The 17,849-nt window shown below is 39.1% G+C and overlaps 1 protein-coding gene across 3 annotated transcripts in view; it reads right to left on the bottom strand.

Annotated features, from left to right (window-relative positions):
• Window positions 1-17,849, bottom strand: part of FRRS1 (ferric chelate reductase 1) — a 99,411-nt gene that overhangs the window by 56,026 nt on the left and 25,536 nt on the right. The window lies entirely within an intron of this gene.

The raw sequence follows: 17,849 nt of genomic DNA, 5'->3' as shown, positions 1-17,849 counted from the left end.
TATGGACTTGAATCACATCTACAAAATACCTTCACAGCAACATCTAGATCAGCATTTGATGGAATAACTGGGGATTATAACCGAGCAAAGTTGTTGACATCAAACTACTGTATCTAAAATAGTGCTCCTTTTAACTCTCTACCCGTACCTTACTTTATCTTCTTCACAGAACTTATCACTACCTGATATTATGTTTACATATTTATTTCTTTATTTATGTATTGGCTAGCTCATCTGCTGGAATATAAGTTCTGTCAGGGAAAGAATTTTATCTTTTGGCTTTGCTTTTAACTACTGTTTGTTCAAATAATCTCCTATTTTGGACATTGTGTTTCATTCTGCTGTTTTATTATTATGAACAACATTAATGTAAATATTCTTGTATATACATACATCCTGGGTCACTTCTTCAATATTTAATTTTTAAAAGTAATCTTTTTTAAATGTCATTTTTTGGTTAATTTTTTTCAAGTCATGTTTATAGAAGTATAATTCTACAAAGAGTGAAATTTTCCCTTTTTAGTGTAGAGTTCTGTGATTTCTGACAAACATGCAGTCATGTAACCACCACAATCAAGAAACAGCATTCATATCACCTCAAAATGTCCCGTTGTGACCCTTTATATTCAACATTTGCCTCACCCCCACTCTAGAAACCATTTGTATTAGTTTGCTAGGACTCCTGTAACAAAGTACCACAAACTCAATTGCTTAAAAAATAGAAAATCTACGTCTCAAAGTCCGAAATCAAGTTGTCAGCAGGGTTGGTTCTTTCTGAGGGCAGTGGGGGAAGGATCTGTTCCAGGCCTCTCCCCTTGGTTTATAAATGACTGACTTCTTCCTATGTCTCTTTACATCATATTCCCTCTATGGTTCTGTGTCCGCATTTTCCTTTTTTATAAGGTCACTAGTGATGTTGAATTAAGGCCCACCCTAAAGGCTTCATTTTTAACTTGATTACCTCTGTAACGACACTACTCCAATAAGGTCACATTCTGAGATACTGGAGTTAGGACTTCAACGTATGAATTTTGGGGCAACACAATTCAACCCATAGCACCATTGATCTGTTTTCTCTCCTTATAGATTTGCCTTTTCCAGAATATCATGTGAATGAAATCATAGCTTCTATGGCCTTTTGCATCTGGTGTCTTTCACTTAGCATAGTGCATTTGAGATTCATCCATGTCGCATGTATCAGAAGTTCATTCCTTGTTATTGCTGAGTAATATTCCATTGTATGTATGTACCAGTTTGTTTATCCATTCACAAGCTGAAGGACATTTGAGTTGTTTCCAGTTTGCAGGAATTATAAGCATAGTGACTTATAAGTCTATAAACATTATAGTCATTATAAGTCACTGTAAACATTCACATACTGGTTTTTGTGTGCACAAATGTTTTCATTCCTCTTGAGTAAATACCTAGATGTGGGATTGCTAGATCATATGGTAAGTGTATGTTTAACTTTATAAGGAACTACCAAATTGTTTTCCAAAGTGACTGCTCCTTTTTTTTCATTCCAACCAATGATATGTGAGGATTTAAATAATAAATAAAATTGTATTTTGTGACATCATTTGGTAATACTTAAGGATATTAATTCAGTATTGCAGAAATGATGGAAGCAAGGGGTATAGTTTTAACTCAGAGGTTATCTGCCTACACCACTCCACCCCAAGAAAAGCCCTTTGTAAGTAGCCTATTCTGAGGGGGGCGGGGGGGGGCGGATTCTTCTAATTGCAACAAGTTGTTTATACATATTTAGTTCTTAAAAATTTTATCAAAATAAAACATGCAAATAGGTTTTTAAAAACCACGTAGTACAGAAGCCATATAATGAAAAGCAATCATTCTGTGTTCCTCTGTCCCCTACCATCGGTTCCCTAACCTAAAGGCAAAATCTTTTACATATATCTGCTTTGGTTTTTTGGTTATTACCATTTTTGTTAATAATATACTCTTCCTACTATTTCTTGATACAATACCTTTAGACATTCTTTATTAATTTCCTGCCACTCTCCTCTGTTCACTTCTACTCTCTATATGTTCATATCACTATTATTAGCTCCTCTAACTGGCTACTTTTGTGACTTAATATAATACCCAAACTTCTGTCTACTTGTCTCAAACAAAGACATCATCCATTGAATTTCTCCTATAGTAGATGAGGATTATAGGACCTGTAGCATTCTATTTATATTCCTTTCCCCATCCCCTCCCATCTTCTGTCAATAACTTGGTCAAGGTGAATAACATATTTACAGTCTATTCTGTAACCCTAATTAGGTCTTCCCTGTTTTGCCTGGAAATTGATTTCAAAATTGAAAACTATAAAGATATCTACATTATGATTACTGATTATTTTAGTATTGTTCACTGAAGAGTCAAGATGGATTTCCTAATTTATGTCTCCAAGTCTTGATCCAAGTGCCACTCAATATGACAATGTACAAAACAGATTCTCTTTTCTTACTTCCCACACATTGTTAGAAATCTAACTACACTTTGTGTTGCTTCATGTTTAGAATATTGACTTTCCCATACTGTTTAATGTTTCTTTGTTTTGCTTTGGGGTTTCTTAGAATCTTTTTGTTTTTCTTGTAGGATAAAGAAGTAAATGCATTCCACCCAATATCTTTAATATCATCCAGTTTCTTATTCATTCCATCTGTTGCTTAGAATCCATATCCATTCCATTTTCCTTTAAGTCTATAGATTTCCTATTTTCCACTAGATTTTAGATTATGAGTTTCTTGTATAGTTTTTTTTTTTGAAGATTTTAATTGTTTTTCCTTTCTAAAAAAAATGCATTGTATGCTCTTTGCCATGTCCTAAAGTTCTTACCTTTTTTTTTTTTTAACGGATTCAGTAGTTTCTTAAATTTTTCTGAGTATTGAAGGGCTTTATCTTGTTTCCAAATAGCTTCTGTTCTCTGAATTATCTATTTCCCTGAGAATCAGGTTTTTTCTTTCATTATTTTAGTTCCTCTTTTTTATATTGTAGGCTTCCTGCAAATGACAGGAGGTTCAGCTGCTTATTTCAATTTAAGAATGTGGCAGTGGAAAGTCTGATGAGGCCTCAACAGGAACAACCTCATTCTTCCTCCGGTGCATGTCTCTCACTCCCACACTACTGCCACACTCACTTCTCACACCAGATGTGTATGCATTTTTCCTCACACCAAGCAATTCTCTGAGACACCATCTAGGTGTCCTACAATTTAACTGAATTCTGACACTATCTACCTGGAGATAGCATCAGATCCCACAGGTTAAGGGCTCAGTTCTACAAGACTTCCCCCCACCCTCCCACTTCAGATGCCAATCACAAGTCCAGGTTGTTACCTAGGCTTCTGACTGACTGAACTGAAGGTTCCCATAACCCCCTCCTTGGGTTCAATCAATTTACCGGAATGGTTCCCAGAACTCAGGAAAACAGTTTACTTCTAAGATTACCAGTTTATTATAAAAGGACATAACTCAGGAAGAGCCAGATGGAAGAAATGCACAGGGCAAGGTGTGTAGGAAGCGGCACAGAGCTTCCAGGCCCTCTCCAGGCCAGCCACTCTCCCAGGACCACCACGTGTCCACCAGACCAGAAGTTCCCTGAACGCTGCACTTTTGGGGATGTTTGTGGAGGCTCCATCATGTAGGCATAATCAACCATGAACCAAATTTTCAGCCCCTGTCCTCTCTCTAGAGAATGGGGGTAGAGGGCTGAAAGTTCCAAGCTTCTAATCACAGCTTGGTCTTTCTGGTGACCGGGCCCCCTCCAGGAGCCCATCACATGTCAGCTCATTAGAACAAAACACATTCACAAAAATCCAAGAGATCTCAGTGTCCGCAACCCAGGTCAAACACCAGATATTGGAACAAACGACTGCTTAGGAAATTACAAGGATATTAGAAGCTCTGTGCCAGGACCTGGAGGCAGAGGCCAATGTTCATTGTCTCTATTGTCTCACGCCTTTTGTAAGAGGACAGGGCTTACGGTCAGATTGCTTTTGTTTTGGGGTGGGTAACCTATTGGAGAATCAGCCCAGACATCCTACTGGCTCCCAAATACCAAAAAGTTAATCAATAGATCTAAATATGTAGCTGTAGGTAAACTTTGAACATTACTGAAGGCACAAAGCAGATGTAAAGAAACTTCCAGTGGGACCACTAGACCAGGCTGAAGAATGTAAGCAGAAGCTCTGTACAAGCCCCACGTGGCAGCAGAGTCCTGGAGACAGCCAGGCTTAAAAGAGCTGCTGCCATTGCCACCACAGACCCAGAGTGGCTACCCATTCAATGCTAGGAGCGGAGAGTCATGAGCAGGACCTTCAGAGAGATGAGTTGAGGGGGCAGGAGGCTACCAGGACTCAGAGCTGCCCTTGTGGTGCAGGAGCTACATCTTCTTCTTTAGGCTATATTTTTGTGTTCACCCCCTTAACCTCGGCTCCAATAACAGTGCCTGGCACATAAATAGAAGTTGAAAGTCTCCCAAATGCTGAACTCTGAAAACATAATCAAATGTATCTCAGCGAAGAGGAAGAAGCAGCATTTGTGGCACACAACACTAATTTTTCCTCAGTGCTTATTCTTCCCTTCTCCTTTTAGTAATAGATACTCTTCCTCTTTTCAGCGGGGCATATGGCCACTCATCAAGGAAATACACTTCCCAGCCTCCCCTGCATTTTAGGTTACATGATTAAATTCTCTCCAGTGGAATGTGAGTGGAGGTGACAGAAGAAACCAAGCCACTGGATGATCTTGAGAAATAAAACCAACAATAGGCCTTGGCTTGCCTGTCTACTATTGTGTAAAAGAAAAATAAAATTATCTCATATTTTGTGCTTTCTGGTACAGCAACTGTGCTTATCCCTCAGCCAATACTGTATTCAAACAACATAATTTGACTACTGAAGGAGCTCTCCAACAATATCAAGTTTGAAACCAATGACTATATAGAAATGGCACCAAAGCCAAAGACTTATGACAGAGAGACTAAAGCCCAGAGTCAACTGAAGTATTTTAATATGCCAAGAAGATTAATAAGGGCCTACCTGCTAAGGAACGCTTAAAGTACGAGATTGAGGAAGATAGAATCTCACTAAGAGAGCCAGATAGGAAATTTAAAAATGGCAGTGGAAAATAGAACTATCAATGCCTATTTCACTTTTTTCTCAATCAAAGAGAATAATCTTGAAAGTGGAAAGATTAAAACAAACATGATCAGAGAGAATAAAATGAACAAGAGAGAGAGATGATGAAGTGCAGCTTCTGCATCTTGGGCCCAAATTACTCCAGCCACTGATGTCTTTTACCTGAAGCTTTGGTTCTCCCAAGTTTATAAATCAGAGAGCAGGTGTCAAATGCCAGACTCAGAGGTGCCTTAAAAAGACTAGTGAAAATATGCCCTTGGGGGTGGAGGGCAAGGCCTCGGAAGGTGTGGAACAAATGGCCTGATTTGTGAGAATTACTCGGATATGAATTCATCTGGTATTTTTTGTTTGTTTGTTTATTTGTTCGTTGTCTTATTTCCACACACACACACACATCATGTGTCAATTAAAATGTAAACAGAGACATTGTCAGTCTTGTTTTCCACTGTGCCTAGAATAGTGATTAGTACACCCACTGAGAGGGTTGCTTGATTGACTCTCTTCAAGCTTGTTTCTGGCACACAGACATGTTGCTGTTTCTCCCCGCTTAACAAAAAATTTCCGTGACTCCATTCCCCCTGACCAAAACCATCCCAATTTTTTTTTTTTTTGTCTCCCTGTTACAACATAATGCAAGAGTTGCCTGTACTCTCTGTATTGGTCTGCTCTGGCTGCCATAGCGAAATACCACAAACTGGGTGGCTTAAACAACAGCACTGTATTTCTCACAGTTTTGGAAGCTGAGAAGTCTAAGATCAAGGTGTCAGCTGATTTGGTTCCCAGTGAGAGCTTTCTTCCTGGTTTGCAGACTGCTGCCTTCTTTCTATGTCCTCACCTGGCCTTACCTCCATGTGTGCACATGGAGAGAGCAATCTCTCTTTCTTTCCCTTCTTATAAAGCCACTAAGCCTATTCTAAGGGCCCCAATCTCATCATCTAATTTAATCCCAATTACCTCCCAAAGCCCCCATCTCCAAATACCATCACACTGAGAGTTAGGGCTTCAACATATGAATTTGGGGAGATACAAACACTAAATCCATAACATTCTACCCCTGGTCCCCTCGAATCCATGTCTTTCTCATATGCAAAATACATTCATTCCATCCCAACAGCCCCAAAGTCTTAATTCATTCCCACCCCAAAGTCTTAATTCATTCCCACATAAGCTCTAAAGTCTAAGTCCAAAGCCTCATATAAATAAGGTAAGTGTGAGTCTCCAGGTATGATACATCCTGAGGCATACTTCCTCTCCAGCTGTGAAGCAAGGTATGTGCTTCCTAAATACAACGCTGGGCCAGGCATAAGAAAGACATTCCCATTTCAAAAGGGGGAAGTAATAAAAAGGGAAAGGTGATGGGTCCCAAGCAAGTTCAAAACCTAGCAAGGTAAATTCCATCAGATCTTAAGGCTCTGGAATAATCCTCTTTGGTTCAACACTGTCTTACTTTGTTCTGTGGCTTTGCTGGCAGTCATGGGGGTGGGGGTTGTCATGCCCACAAGGCTTTGCAGGTGGTCCCAGCCCCATGGCTCCAGAGGGGACTCCTAGTCCCAGGGTTTTATTTGGAGGTCGGAGGCTGTCTGGCCTATTGAGACTGAGGTGGACGCCCTGCTGATCTCTGAATCACCTTCGGGGTCACTTTTCCCTCTTCCTGAAGAGCAGCACACATTCACAGCCAAACAGCTCTATTGTCCTGTTCCATCAAATCCAGGAAGTCCAAAAGCCTTCCTTCATTTCATCCCATTTCCTTCCCATTCAGCTCATACTGGTAGTATTTCTATTTATATAATCCCATAAACTCTTTATCAAGTGAGAGTCCAGCCACATCCTTGGTATTCTCTTCAGAACACACTTTCTCATTTTTTGCAATATGGATAGGCCAAGAATTTTAAAATCTTTAAGTTCTGATTCCTTTTTGCTTAACAATCCCTTCTTCAATTCATATCTCTCCTCCCACGTTTTACTATAAGCTGTCAGGAGAAACCAAGGCATTCCTTCAACACTTTGCCTAGAAATCTCCTTAATTTGTGAAATAAAATTCATATTTATGGCAAGACAAGAAAAATTTAAACATAAAAATTCTTCTCTGCCCTTTGGCCTCCCCTCTCCTCACACTGTGCATTGTGTATCCTCATTATGCATTGACCAAACCTCCCCCATCAGCAGGAATACCTTCTCAACCATAAATAGCAACATTCTCCTAGCATCAAGACAACTCCTTGGGACTTCCCTGGTGGCACAGTGGATAGGACTCCACGCTTCCAATGCAGAGGTCCTGGGTTCAGTCCCTGGTCAGGGAACTAGATCCCACATGCATGCTGCAACAAGAGTTCACATGCCACAACTGAGGAGCCCACGGGCAGCAACTAAGGAGCCCTGGAGCTGCAACTAAGGAGCCCGCCTGCCACAACTAAGACCTGGTGCAACCAAATAAATAAATAGATATTAAAAAAAAAAAAGACAACTCCTTAAAAGATAACATTCCTTCTTGATCTTGTAAAGGGTCACATGATCCACCACGATGGCACTTAAAACTGGTTTATGTAAGCTGTCAATAATAAGTCATTTAATAAGTCATTTAATAATAATAAGTCATTTAACGTACAGCCCTCTGTCTCAAAAAACTTATATAAACTGTGTCTTGACTTCTAAAGGGTGGAAACGTTCTCAGAGCATCCTGAAATGGTCTTCCTGGTAATGGTAATCCTCAAATTTGGCTTGAATAAAATTTTCCAGTTCCTTCTTAGATGAACTGATTAATTTTTTGTCAGCAGTTAAACGTCCAATTTCATTGCTCAAAAGGTCTACATTTCACAAATCTAAAATACAACACAAATGAACATATCTACGAAACAGAAACAGATTCACAGACATAGAGAATAGACTTGTGGTTGCCAAGGGGCAGGGGGAGTGGGGGAGGGAAGGATTGGGAGTTTAGGATTAGCAGGTGCAAACTAGTATATATAGAATGGATAAAAAACACGGTCCTACTGTATAGACAGAGAACTATATTCACTATCCTGTGATAAACCATAATGGAAAAGAATATGAAAAAGAATAAATATATGTATAACTGAATCACTTTGCTGTACAGCAGAAATTAACACAACATTGTAAATCAACTATACATCAATAAAAAAATTTTTTTTTAAGTTCTACCTTCCACAGAGCACTAAAATGGGAACACAATTCATCAAGTTCTTTACCAGTTTATGCTAAGGATCACCTTTCCTCCAGTTTCCAATAATATGTTCTTCAGTTCTATCTGAGACCTCACCAGAATCACCTTTAATATTTGTATTTCTAGCATGAACCTCAAAATTCTTCCAGCTTTTACTCATTACCCAATTCCAAAGTCACCTCCCCGTTTAAGTGTTTGTTACAGCAGCTCCTCGCTTCTCAGTACAAAACTCTGTATCAGTCTCTGCAGAGAAACAGAACCAATAGGCTGTATATATTTATATATATATAGTGACTCAATTCCTTATAATAAAACTCTTTATATTTCCTTTATTTTTATATTTAATTTTAAAATTTTGTATATTTTTAAAATTTTATGTATATGAAGAGATTTATTATAAAGAATTGAGTCACACAATTATGGAGGCTGAGAAGTCCCAAGTTGGGCAGTCAGCTGGAGAACTAAGAGAGTCAATGACACCATTCCAGTCTGAGTTCAAGTCTGAAGGCGGAGAACGCTGACATTCTAGCCCAAAGACAGTCAGACAAAGAGACTCTTCTCTTACTCAGCCTTTTATTCTATTCAGACCTTCAATGCATTGGATGAGGCCCACTTTGAAGAAAGCGATCTGCTTTTCTCAGTCTACCAGTTCAAATGTTAATCTCATCCAGAAACACCCTCACAGACACACACAAAATATCTAGGCACCCTGTGGTTCAGTCAAGTTAACACATAACACTAACCAACACAGTCCCTGACTCCAGCTCTTCTCTTCCCATTCTCAGCTAAGCCCACCCCAACAGGTTTCTGTCCTCAGCACTTCATGGAAACTACTTTTGTCAAGGTCACAGTGTCCTCTGCTCTGCTAAGTCCATCTTCCTCATCTAGTTTGACATATTAGAAGGATTTGACATGGTGACCACCCCTCTTCCTTGATATATTCCATTTGACTCCCAGGACAGCACACTCTCTGTGATTTTCTTTACCACACTGGTTCATCTTTCTAAGCCTCCTTTGCTGGTTTCTCCATTTTTCCATGATGCCTTTTTTTTTTTTTAACATCTTTATTGGAGTATAATTGCTTTACAATGGTATGTTAGTTTCTGCTTTATAACAAAGTGATTCAGTTATACATATACATATATCCTCATATCTCTTCCTTCTTGCATCTCCCTCCCTCCCACCGTCCCTATCCCACTACTCTAGGTGGTCACAAAGCACCGAGCTGATCTCCCTATGCTATGCAGCTGCTTCCCACTAGCTATCTATTTTACGTTTGGTAGTGTATATATGTCCATGCCACTCTCTCACTTTGTCACAGCTTACCCTTCCCCATCCCCGTATCCTCAAGCAAATTCCCTAGTAGGTCTGTATCTTTATTCCCGTCTTGCTCCTAGGTTCTTCATGACCTTTTTTTTTTTTAATTCCATATATATGTGTTAGCATATGGTATTTGTTTTTCTCTTCCTGACTTACGTCACTCTGTATGACAGACTCTAGGTCCATCCACCTCACTACAAAATAACTCGATTTCATCTTTATTGTGGCTGAGTAATATTCCATTGTATATATGTGCCACATCTTCTTCATCGATTCGTCTGTTGATGGACACTTAGGTTGCTTCCATGTCCTGGCTATTGTAAATAGAGCTGCAATGAACACTGTGGTACATGACTCTTTTTGAATTATGGTTTTCTCAGGGTATATGCCCAGTAGTGGGATTGCTGGGCCGTACGGCAATTCTAGTTTTAGTTTTTTAAAGAACCTCCATACTGTTCTCCATAGTGGCTGTATCAATTTACATTCCCACCAACAGTGCAAGAGGGTTCCCTTTTCTCCACACCCTCTCCAGCATTTACTGTTTGTAGAATTTTTGATGATGGCCATTCTATTGGTGTGAGATGATATCTCATTGTAGTTTTGATTTGCATTTCTCTAATGATTAATGATGTTGAGCATTCTTTCATGTGTTTGTTAGCAATCTGTATATCTTCTTTGGAGAAATGTCTATTCAGGTCTTCTGCCTATTTTTGGATTGGGTTGTTTGTTTTTCTGATATTGAGCTGCAAGAGCTGCTGGTAAATTTTGGAGATTAATCCTTTGTCAGTTGCTTCATTTGCAAATATTTTCTCCCATTCTGAGGGTTCTCTTTTCGTCTTGTTTATGGTTTCCTTTGCTATGCAAAAGCTTTTAAGTTTCATTAGGTCCCATTTGTTTATTTTTGTTTTTATTTCCATTTCTCTAGGAGGTGGGTCAAAAAGGATCTTGCTGTGATTTATGTCGTAGAGTGTTCTGCCTATGTTTTCCGCTAAGAGTTTGATAGTGTCTGGCCTTACATTTAGGTCTTTAATCCATTTTGAGTTTATTTTTGTGTATGGTGTTAGGGAGTGTTCTAATTTCATAATTTTACATGTACCTGTCCAGTTTTCCCAGCACCACTTATTGAAGTGGCTGTCTATTCTCCGCTGTATATTCTTGCCTCCTTTATCAAAGATAAGGTGACCATATGTGCATGGGTTTATCTCTGGGCTTTCTATCCTGTTCCATTGATCTATATTTCTGTTTTTGTGCCAGTACCATATTGTCTTGATTACTGTAGCTTTGTAGTGTAGTCTGAAGTCAGGGAGCCTGATTCCTCCAGCTCCATTTCTTTCTCAAGATTGCTTTGGCTATTTGGAGTATTTGTGTTTCCATACAAGTTGTGAAATTTTTTGTTCTACTTCTGTGAAAAATGCCAGTGGTAGTTTGATAGGGATTGCATTGAATCTGCAGATTGCTTTGGGTAGTAGAGTCATTTTCACAATGTTGATTCTTCCACTCCAAGAACATGGTATATATCTCCATTTGTTTGTATCATCTTTAATTTCTTTCATCAGTGTCTTATAATTTTCTGCATAGAGGTCTTTTGTCTCCTTAGGTAGGCTTATTCCTAGATATTTTATTCTTTTTGTTGCAGTGGTAAATGGGAGTGTTTTCTTAATTTCACTTTCAGATTTTTCATCATTAGTGTATAGGAATGCAAGAGATTTCTGTGCATTAATTTTGTATCCCGCTACTTTACCACATTCATTGATTAGCTCTAGCAGTTTTCTGGTAGCATATTTAGGATCCTCTATGTATAGTATCATGTCATCTGCAAACAGTGACAGCTTTACTTCTTCTTTTCTGATTTGGATTCCTTTTATTTCTTTTTCTTCTCTGATTGCTGTGGCTAAAACTTCCAAAACTATGTTGAATAACAGTGGTGAGAGTGGGCAACCTTGTCTTATTCCTGATCTTAGTGGAAATGGTTTCAGTTTTTCACCATTGAGGATGATGTTGGCTGTGGGTTTGTCATATATGGCCTTTATTATGTTGAGGAAAGTTCCCTCTATGCCTACTTTCTGCAGGGTTTTTATCATAAATGGGTGTTGAATTTTGTCGAAAGCTTTCTCTGCATCTATTGAGATGATCATATGGTTTTTCTCCTTCAATTTGTTAATATGGTGTATCACATTAATTGATTTGCGTATATTGAAGAATCCTTGCATTCCTGGAATAAACCCCACTTGATCATGGTGTATGATTCTTTTAATGTGCTGTTGGATTCTGTTTGCCAGTATTTTGTTGAGGATTTTTGCATCTATATTCATCAGTGATATAGGCCTGTAGTTTTCTTTCTTTGTGACATCTTTGTCTGGTTTTGGTATCAGGGTGATGGTGGCCTCGTAGAATGAGTTTGGGAGTGATCCCCCCTGCTATATTTTGGAAGACTTTGAGAAGGATAGGTGTTAGCTCTTGTCTAAATGTTTGATAGAATTCACCTGTGAAGCCATCTGGTCCTGGGCTTTTGTTTGTTGGAATATTTTTAATCACAGCTTCAATTTCAGTGCTTGTGATTGGTCTGTTCTTATTTTCTATTTCTTCCTGGTTCAGTCTCAGAAGGTTGTGCATTTCTAAGAATTTGTCCATTTCTTCCAGGTTGTCCATTTTATTGGCATAGAGTTGCTTGTAGTAATCTCTCATGATCCTTTGTATTTCTGCAATGTCAGTTCTTACTTCTCCTTTTTCATTTCTAATTCTCTTGATTTGAGTCTTCTCCTTTTTTTTTGGGTTCGCGGGCCTCTCACTGTTGTGGCCTCTCCCGTTGCCGAGCACAGGCTCTGGACGCGCAGGCTCAGCAGCCATGGCTCACGGGCCTAGCCGCTCTGCGGCATGGGGGATCTTCCCAGAACAGGGCACAAACCCGCATCCCCTCCATCGGCAGGCCGACTCTCAACCACTGTGCCACCAGGGAAGCCCAGTCTTTTCCCTTTTTTTCTTGATGAATCTGGCTAATGGTTTATCAATTTTGTTTATCTTCTCAAAGAACCAGCTTTTAGTTTTATTGATCTTTGCTATCATTTTCTACATTTCTTTTTCATTTATTTCTGATCTGATCTTTATGATTTCTTTCCTTCTGCTAACTTTGGGGGTTTTTTGTTCTTCTTTCTCTAATTGCTTTAGGTGTAAGGTTAGGTTGTTTATTTGAGTTGTTTCTTGTTTCTTAAGGTAGGATTGTATTGCTATAAACTTCCCTCTTAGAACTGCTTTTGCTGCATCCCATAGGTTTTGGGTCATTGTGTTTTCATTGTCATTTGTTTCTAGGTATTCTTTGATTTCCTCTTTGATTTCTTCAGTGATCACTTCATTATTAAGTAGTGTATTGTTTAGCCTCCATGTGTTTGTATTTTTTACAGATTTTTTCCTGTAATTGATATCTAGTCTCATAGTGTTGTGGTTGGAAAAGATATTTGATACGATTTCAACTTTCTTAAATTTACCAAGGCTTGATTTGTGATACAAGATATGATGTAACCTGGAGAATGTTCCATGAGCACTTGAGAAGAATGTGTATTCTGTTGCTTTTGGATGGAATGTCCTATAAATATCAATTAAGTCCATCTTGTTTAATGTATCATTTAAAGCTTGTGTTTCCTTATTTATTTTCTTTTGGATGATCTGTCCATTGGTGAAAATGGGGTGTTAAAGTCCTCTACTATGATTGTGTTAATGTCGATTTCCCCTTTAATGGCTGTTAGTATTTGTCTTATGTATTGAGGTGCTCCTATGTTGGGTGCATAAATATTTACAATCTTCTTCTTGGATTGATCCCTTGATCATTATGTAGTGTCCTTCTTTGTCTCTTGTAATAGTCTTTGTTTTAAAGTCTGTTTTGTCTAATATGAGAATTGCTACTCCAGCTTTCTTTTCATTTTCATTTGCATGGAATATCTTTTTCCATCCTCTCACTTTCAGTCTGTATGTGTCCCTAAGTCTGAAGTGGGTCTCTTGTACACAGCATATATATGGGTCTTAGTTTTTGTATCCATTCAGCCAGTCTATGTCTTTTGGTTTGAGCATTTAATCCCTTTACATTTAAGGTAATTATCGATATGTATGTTTCTATTACCATTTTAATTGTTTTGGGTTTGTTATTGTAGGTCTTTTCCTTCTCTTGTGTTTCCTGCCTAGAGAAGTTCCTTTAGCATTCTTTGTAAAGCTGGTTTGGTGGTGTTGAATTCTCTTAGCTTTTGCTTGTCTGTAAAGGTTTTAATTTCTCCATCAAATCTGAATGAGATCCTTGCTGGGTAGATTAATCTTGGCTGTAGGTTTTTCCCCTTCATCACTTAAACATGTCCTGCCACTCCCTTCTGGCTTACAGAGTTTCTGCTGAAAGATCAACTGTTAACTTTTTGAGGATTCCCTTTTTTTTTTTTTAATTTATTTATTTATTTTTTTTAACATCTTTATTGGGGTATAATTGCTTTACAATGGTGTGTTGGTTTCTGCTTTATAACAAAGTGAATCAGTCATACATAAACATATGTTCCCATATGTCTTCCCTCTTGCGTCTCCCTCCCTCCCGCCCTCCCCATCCCACCTCTCCAGGCTGTCACAAAGCACCGAGCCAATATCCCTGTGCCATGCGGCTGCTTCCCTTTTATGTTATTTGTTGTTTTTCCCTTGCTGCTTTTAATATTTTTTCTTTGTATTTAATTTTTGATAATTTGATTAATATGTGTCTTGGCGTTTTTCTCCTTGGATTTATGCTGTATTGGACTCTCTGTGCTTCCTGGACTTGATTAACTATTTCCTTTCTCATATTAGGGAAGTTTTCAACTATAATCTCTTCAAATATTTTCTCAGTCCCTTTCTTATTCTCTTCTTCTTCTGGGACCCCTATAATTCGAATGTTGGTGCATTTAATGTTGTCCCAGAGGTCTCTGAGACTCTTCTCAATTCTTTTCATTCCTTTTTCTTTATTCTGCTCTGCAGTAGTTATTTCCACTATTTTATCTTCCAGCTCACTTATCCATTCTTCTGCCTCAGTTATTCTGCTATTGATCCCTTCTAGAGAATTTTAAATTTCATTTGTTGTGTTGTTCATCACTGTTTGTTTGCTCTTTAGTTCTTCTAGGTCCTTGTTAAATGTTTCTTGTATTTTCTCCATTCTATTTCCAAGATTTTGGATCATCTTTACTATCATTATTCTGAATTCTTTTTCAGGTAGACTGCCTATTTTCTCTTCATTTGTTAGGTCTGGTGAGTTTTTACCTTGCTCCTCATCTGCTGTGTGCCCATGACCTCTTAATGTTGGGATACCTTAGGTTTCAGTTCTTGGACATCTCCTCACCTTACAGTCTTTCCATTGGAGATTCTATTCCATGTCATGTGTATAAACACATCTCTATGTCCACAATTCTTAAAGTTACATCTTTAGCTCTAACCTCTCTGCTGAACTCTCAGTTCATATGTTCTACGATCTCTAATAGACATATCAACCTCAGCATGTCCAAAATTGAACTCTTACTATCTCCCACCTTCAGACATGCTCTATTCACAGCCTTTTCCACCTCAAAAGATAACTTTCAGCTTACGTGATTTCCATGTGTCATTGAATACTATGGGTCACTCCAGTTCTCTAGATATTTTCTTAGCTACTGTGACTCCACCTTCTCCTAGTTTTCCTCTGATGGCCCTGGCATCCTGAACTCAGCCTCCCACATGGACTTCTATCTATATTCTTAAAGTTTTGGACTTAAACATTAAGCTTCCTCAGACTTTCGCACACAAATCTGTTGCAGGAAACAGATCTGTTGCCGGAAACCAAATGTTTAAGTTTAGGACTTAAACATTAAGCTTCCTCAGACTTTCACACACTAATCTGTTGCAGGAAACCAATCTGTTCCAGGGCCCAAGAATGGGCTCTTATCTAACCCCAGAAATGTATTGTCTGAGGAGATGCACATGCTGGCAAGAGAATTTATTGGGAAGGGGGCGCCCGCGCAGAGAGCAGGAGTGCAAGGGAGCCCAGGAGAAATGCTCTGCCACGTGGCTGACAGTTGGGTTTTATGGTGATGGGGTTAGTTTCCAGGTTGTCTCTGGCCAATCATTCTGACTCAGGGTCCTTCCCGGTGGTGTGTACATCTCTCAGCCAAGATGGATGCCAGTGAGAAGGATTCTGGGAGGTTGGTAGGTCATACAGACTGGTGTCTCCTCTCTCCTTTTGACCCTTCCCAAATTCTTCTGGTTGGTGATAGCCTGTTAGTTTCACATTCCTTACCAGGACCTCCTGTTGTAAGATACCTCATGCAAGTGGTTACTATCGTGTCTGGCCAGGGTGGGCAGTTTCAGTCAGTGGTTCCCCTAACAAATCTATTTTTCCAAATACCCATTCTCCAAGCTAGAAACCTGGTGCTCATCATAGTCTCCTTTCACCTATCCTCTACATTTTATTGATCATCAAATCAATACTATCCTACCTTCAAAATATTGTTCATATGTTTCCATGTTTTTCTACCCCCTCTATCTTAATCCAGGCCCTCATTGCTTCTTGCCTCCTAGCTGGTCCCCGTGCCTCCAGTCTTGTACCCCCTCTAAATCCATCTACTACACTGGTTTGTATTTTTCTAAAGTATAAATCATTATATCATTTCCTTGATTAAAATCTTTTCCTGTTTAAAATATTTTCCATATTGAAAATCTTCTGTTTTCACTATCAAGTCCAAGCTCTGTAGCATAACACTCAAAGCCCTCTAGAATATGATTTCTGCTTACCTCTCTGGCATAATCTGCTACTTAGACACACTCTGCACTCACCATTGAAAACTCTTTGCAGTGCCCCACAGCCAAGCTTGTTTCAATTATGCTGAAAAGATAATATAGTACTTTCTGAGTTTAAGTTTATGTAAGCCTCTATACCAGAGCTAAATAAATACTGGTTTTCAAAAAGAGATATAAATTAAATTCTAGAAACTGCAGAGCTAGATGACAAGCCTCTAGAAAGCATTGGCTCTACAATAACATATATGAAATTTAGTGTACTTATAAAAAAACTCGTGGTTGTATTTTGGGATCAAGTTAATGGTCTATAATGACAGGGAGTCATTCCCTGTCCCTACCCTTGCCTTTTAGCACCACTTTCCTACCCATAGTCAAGTGTTTCATGGGGTAGGAAACATTTTTTAAATTAAGAATAAAGTTTAATATCAATCTAATAACTATAGCCACAATAGTGTAATACATCTTGAAGCTGACAAATTATCTGACAAGCTGTGAGCTCTCAGCTTTAGGCCAAGTTGTGCCACTGCTGGATTTAAGCCTGTCCAAGCTTGTTTGGGGAATGACATAGGCAGAACCCACAGAGCTCTCTTTGTGTGAGGAGCTGAGTTATCACCTGAGAAAGAAATTTTCCCAAAGGAATCAGGCAAAACAAGCTGATGCAGTAACAGAGCTTTGGTGGGAGGAGAAGGACAATTCTGAGCACAGCGTGGTGATTGTCAATTATATTTACTGCCAAGAACAATCTCCAAGGACTTATATTGCAGTCCTGTGAAGGGGAGAGTAATGTAAGCCAAACCAAAGAACTGTGTACTCATTATCTACTGTCATATAACAAATTAGCACATATTTAGTGGCTAAAAACAACACACATGTATCATCTCACAGAACCTGGGCATAGTTTAACCAGGTCCTCTGTTTCAGGGTCTCTCATGACGCTGCAATCAAGGTTTCTGGCATCTCATCTGAAAGCTCAACTGAAGAGGGATCTGCTCCCAATTTCACGTGCTTGTTAGCAGGATTCAATGATCTATGTCCTGTTGGGCTGGGGACCTCAGTTTCTTGCCTGCTGACAGCCAGTAGCTGCCCTCAGTTCCTTTTCACTGGGCCTCCCATACGTGGATGCTTGCTTCATGCATGCAAGCCCAGAAGGCAGTCAGGGGAGTCTCCTAGCAACATGGAAGTTTTAGTGCTATGTAATGTAAGTATGGAAGTGACACCCCATCACCTCTGCCATAGTCTGTTGGTTAGAAGCTAGACACAGATCCCACCCACAGTAAAGGTAAAATGGTTACACAGGGCATCAATACCAGGAAACAGATAATTGGGGACCATTTTAGAGTTTCTCTGTCTCAAACTGACTTATCAAAAACTCTAAGTCATTGACGTATCAGCAGCATGACTTTAGTACTGCTTTAACACAGTGCTACAAAAGAG

This window comes from Globicephala melas, chromosome 1, assembly GCF_963455315.2.
Source record: "Globicephala melas chromosome 1, mGloMel1.2, whole genome shotgun sequence".
Classification (NCBI taxonomy): Eukaryota; Metazoa; Chordata; class Mammalia; order Artiodactyla; family Delphinidae; genus Globicephala; species Globicephala melas.
This window is presented reverse-complemented; position numbering and strand designations above follow the sequence as displayed.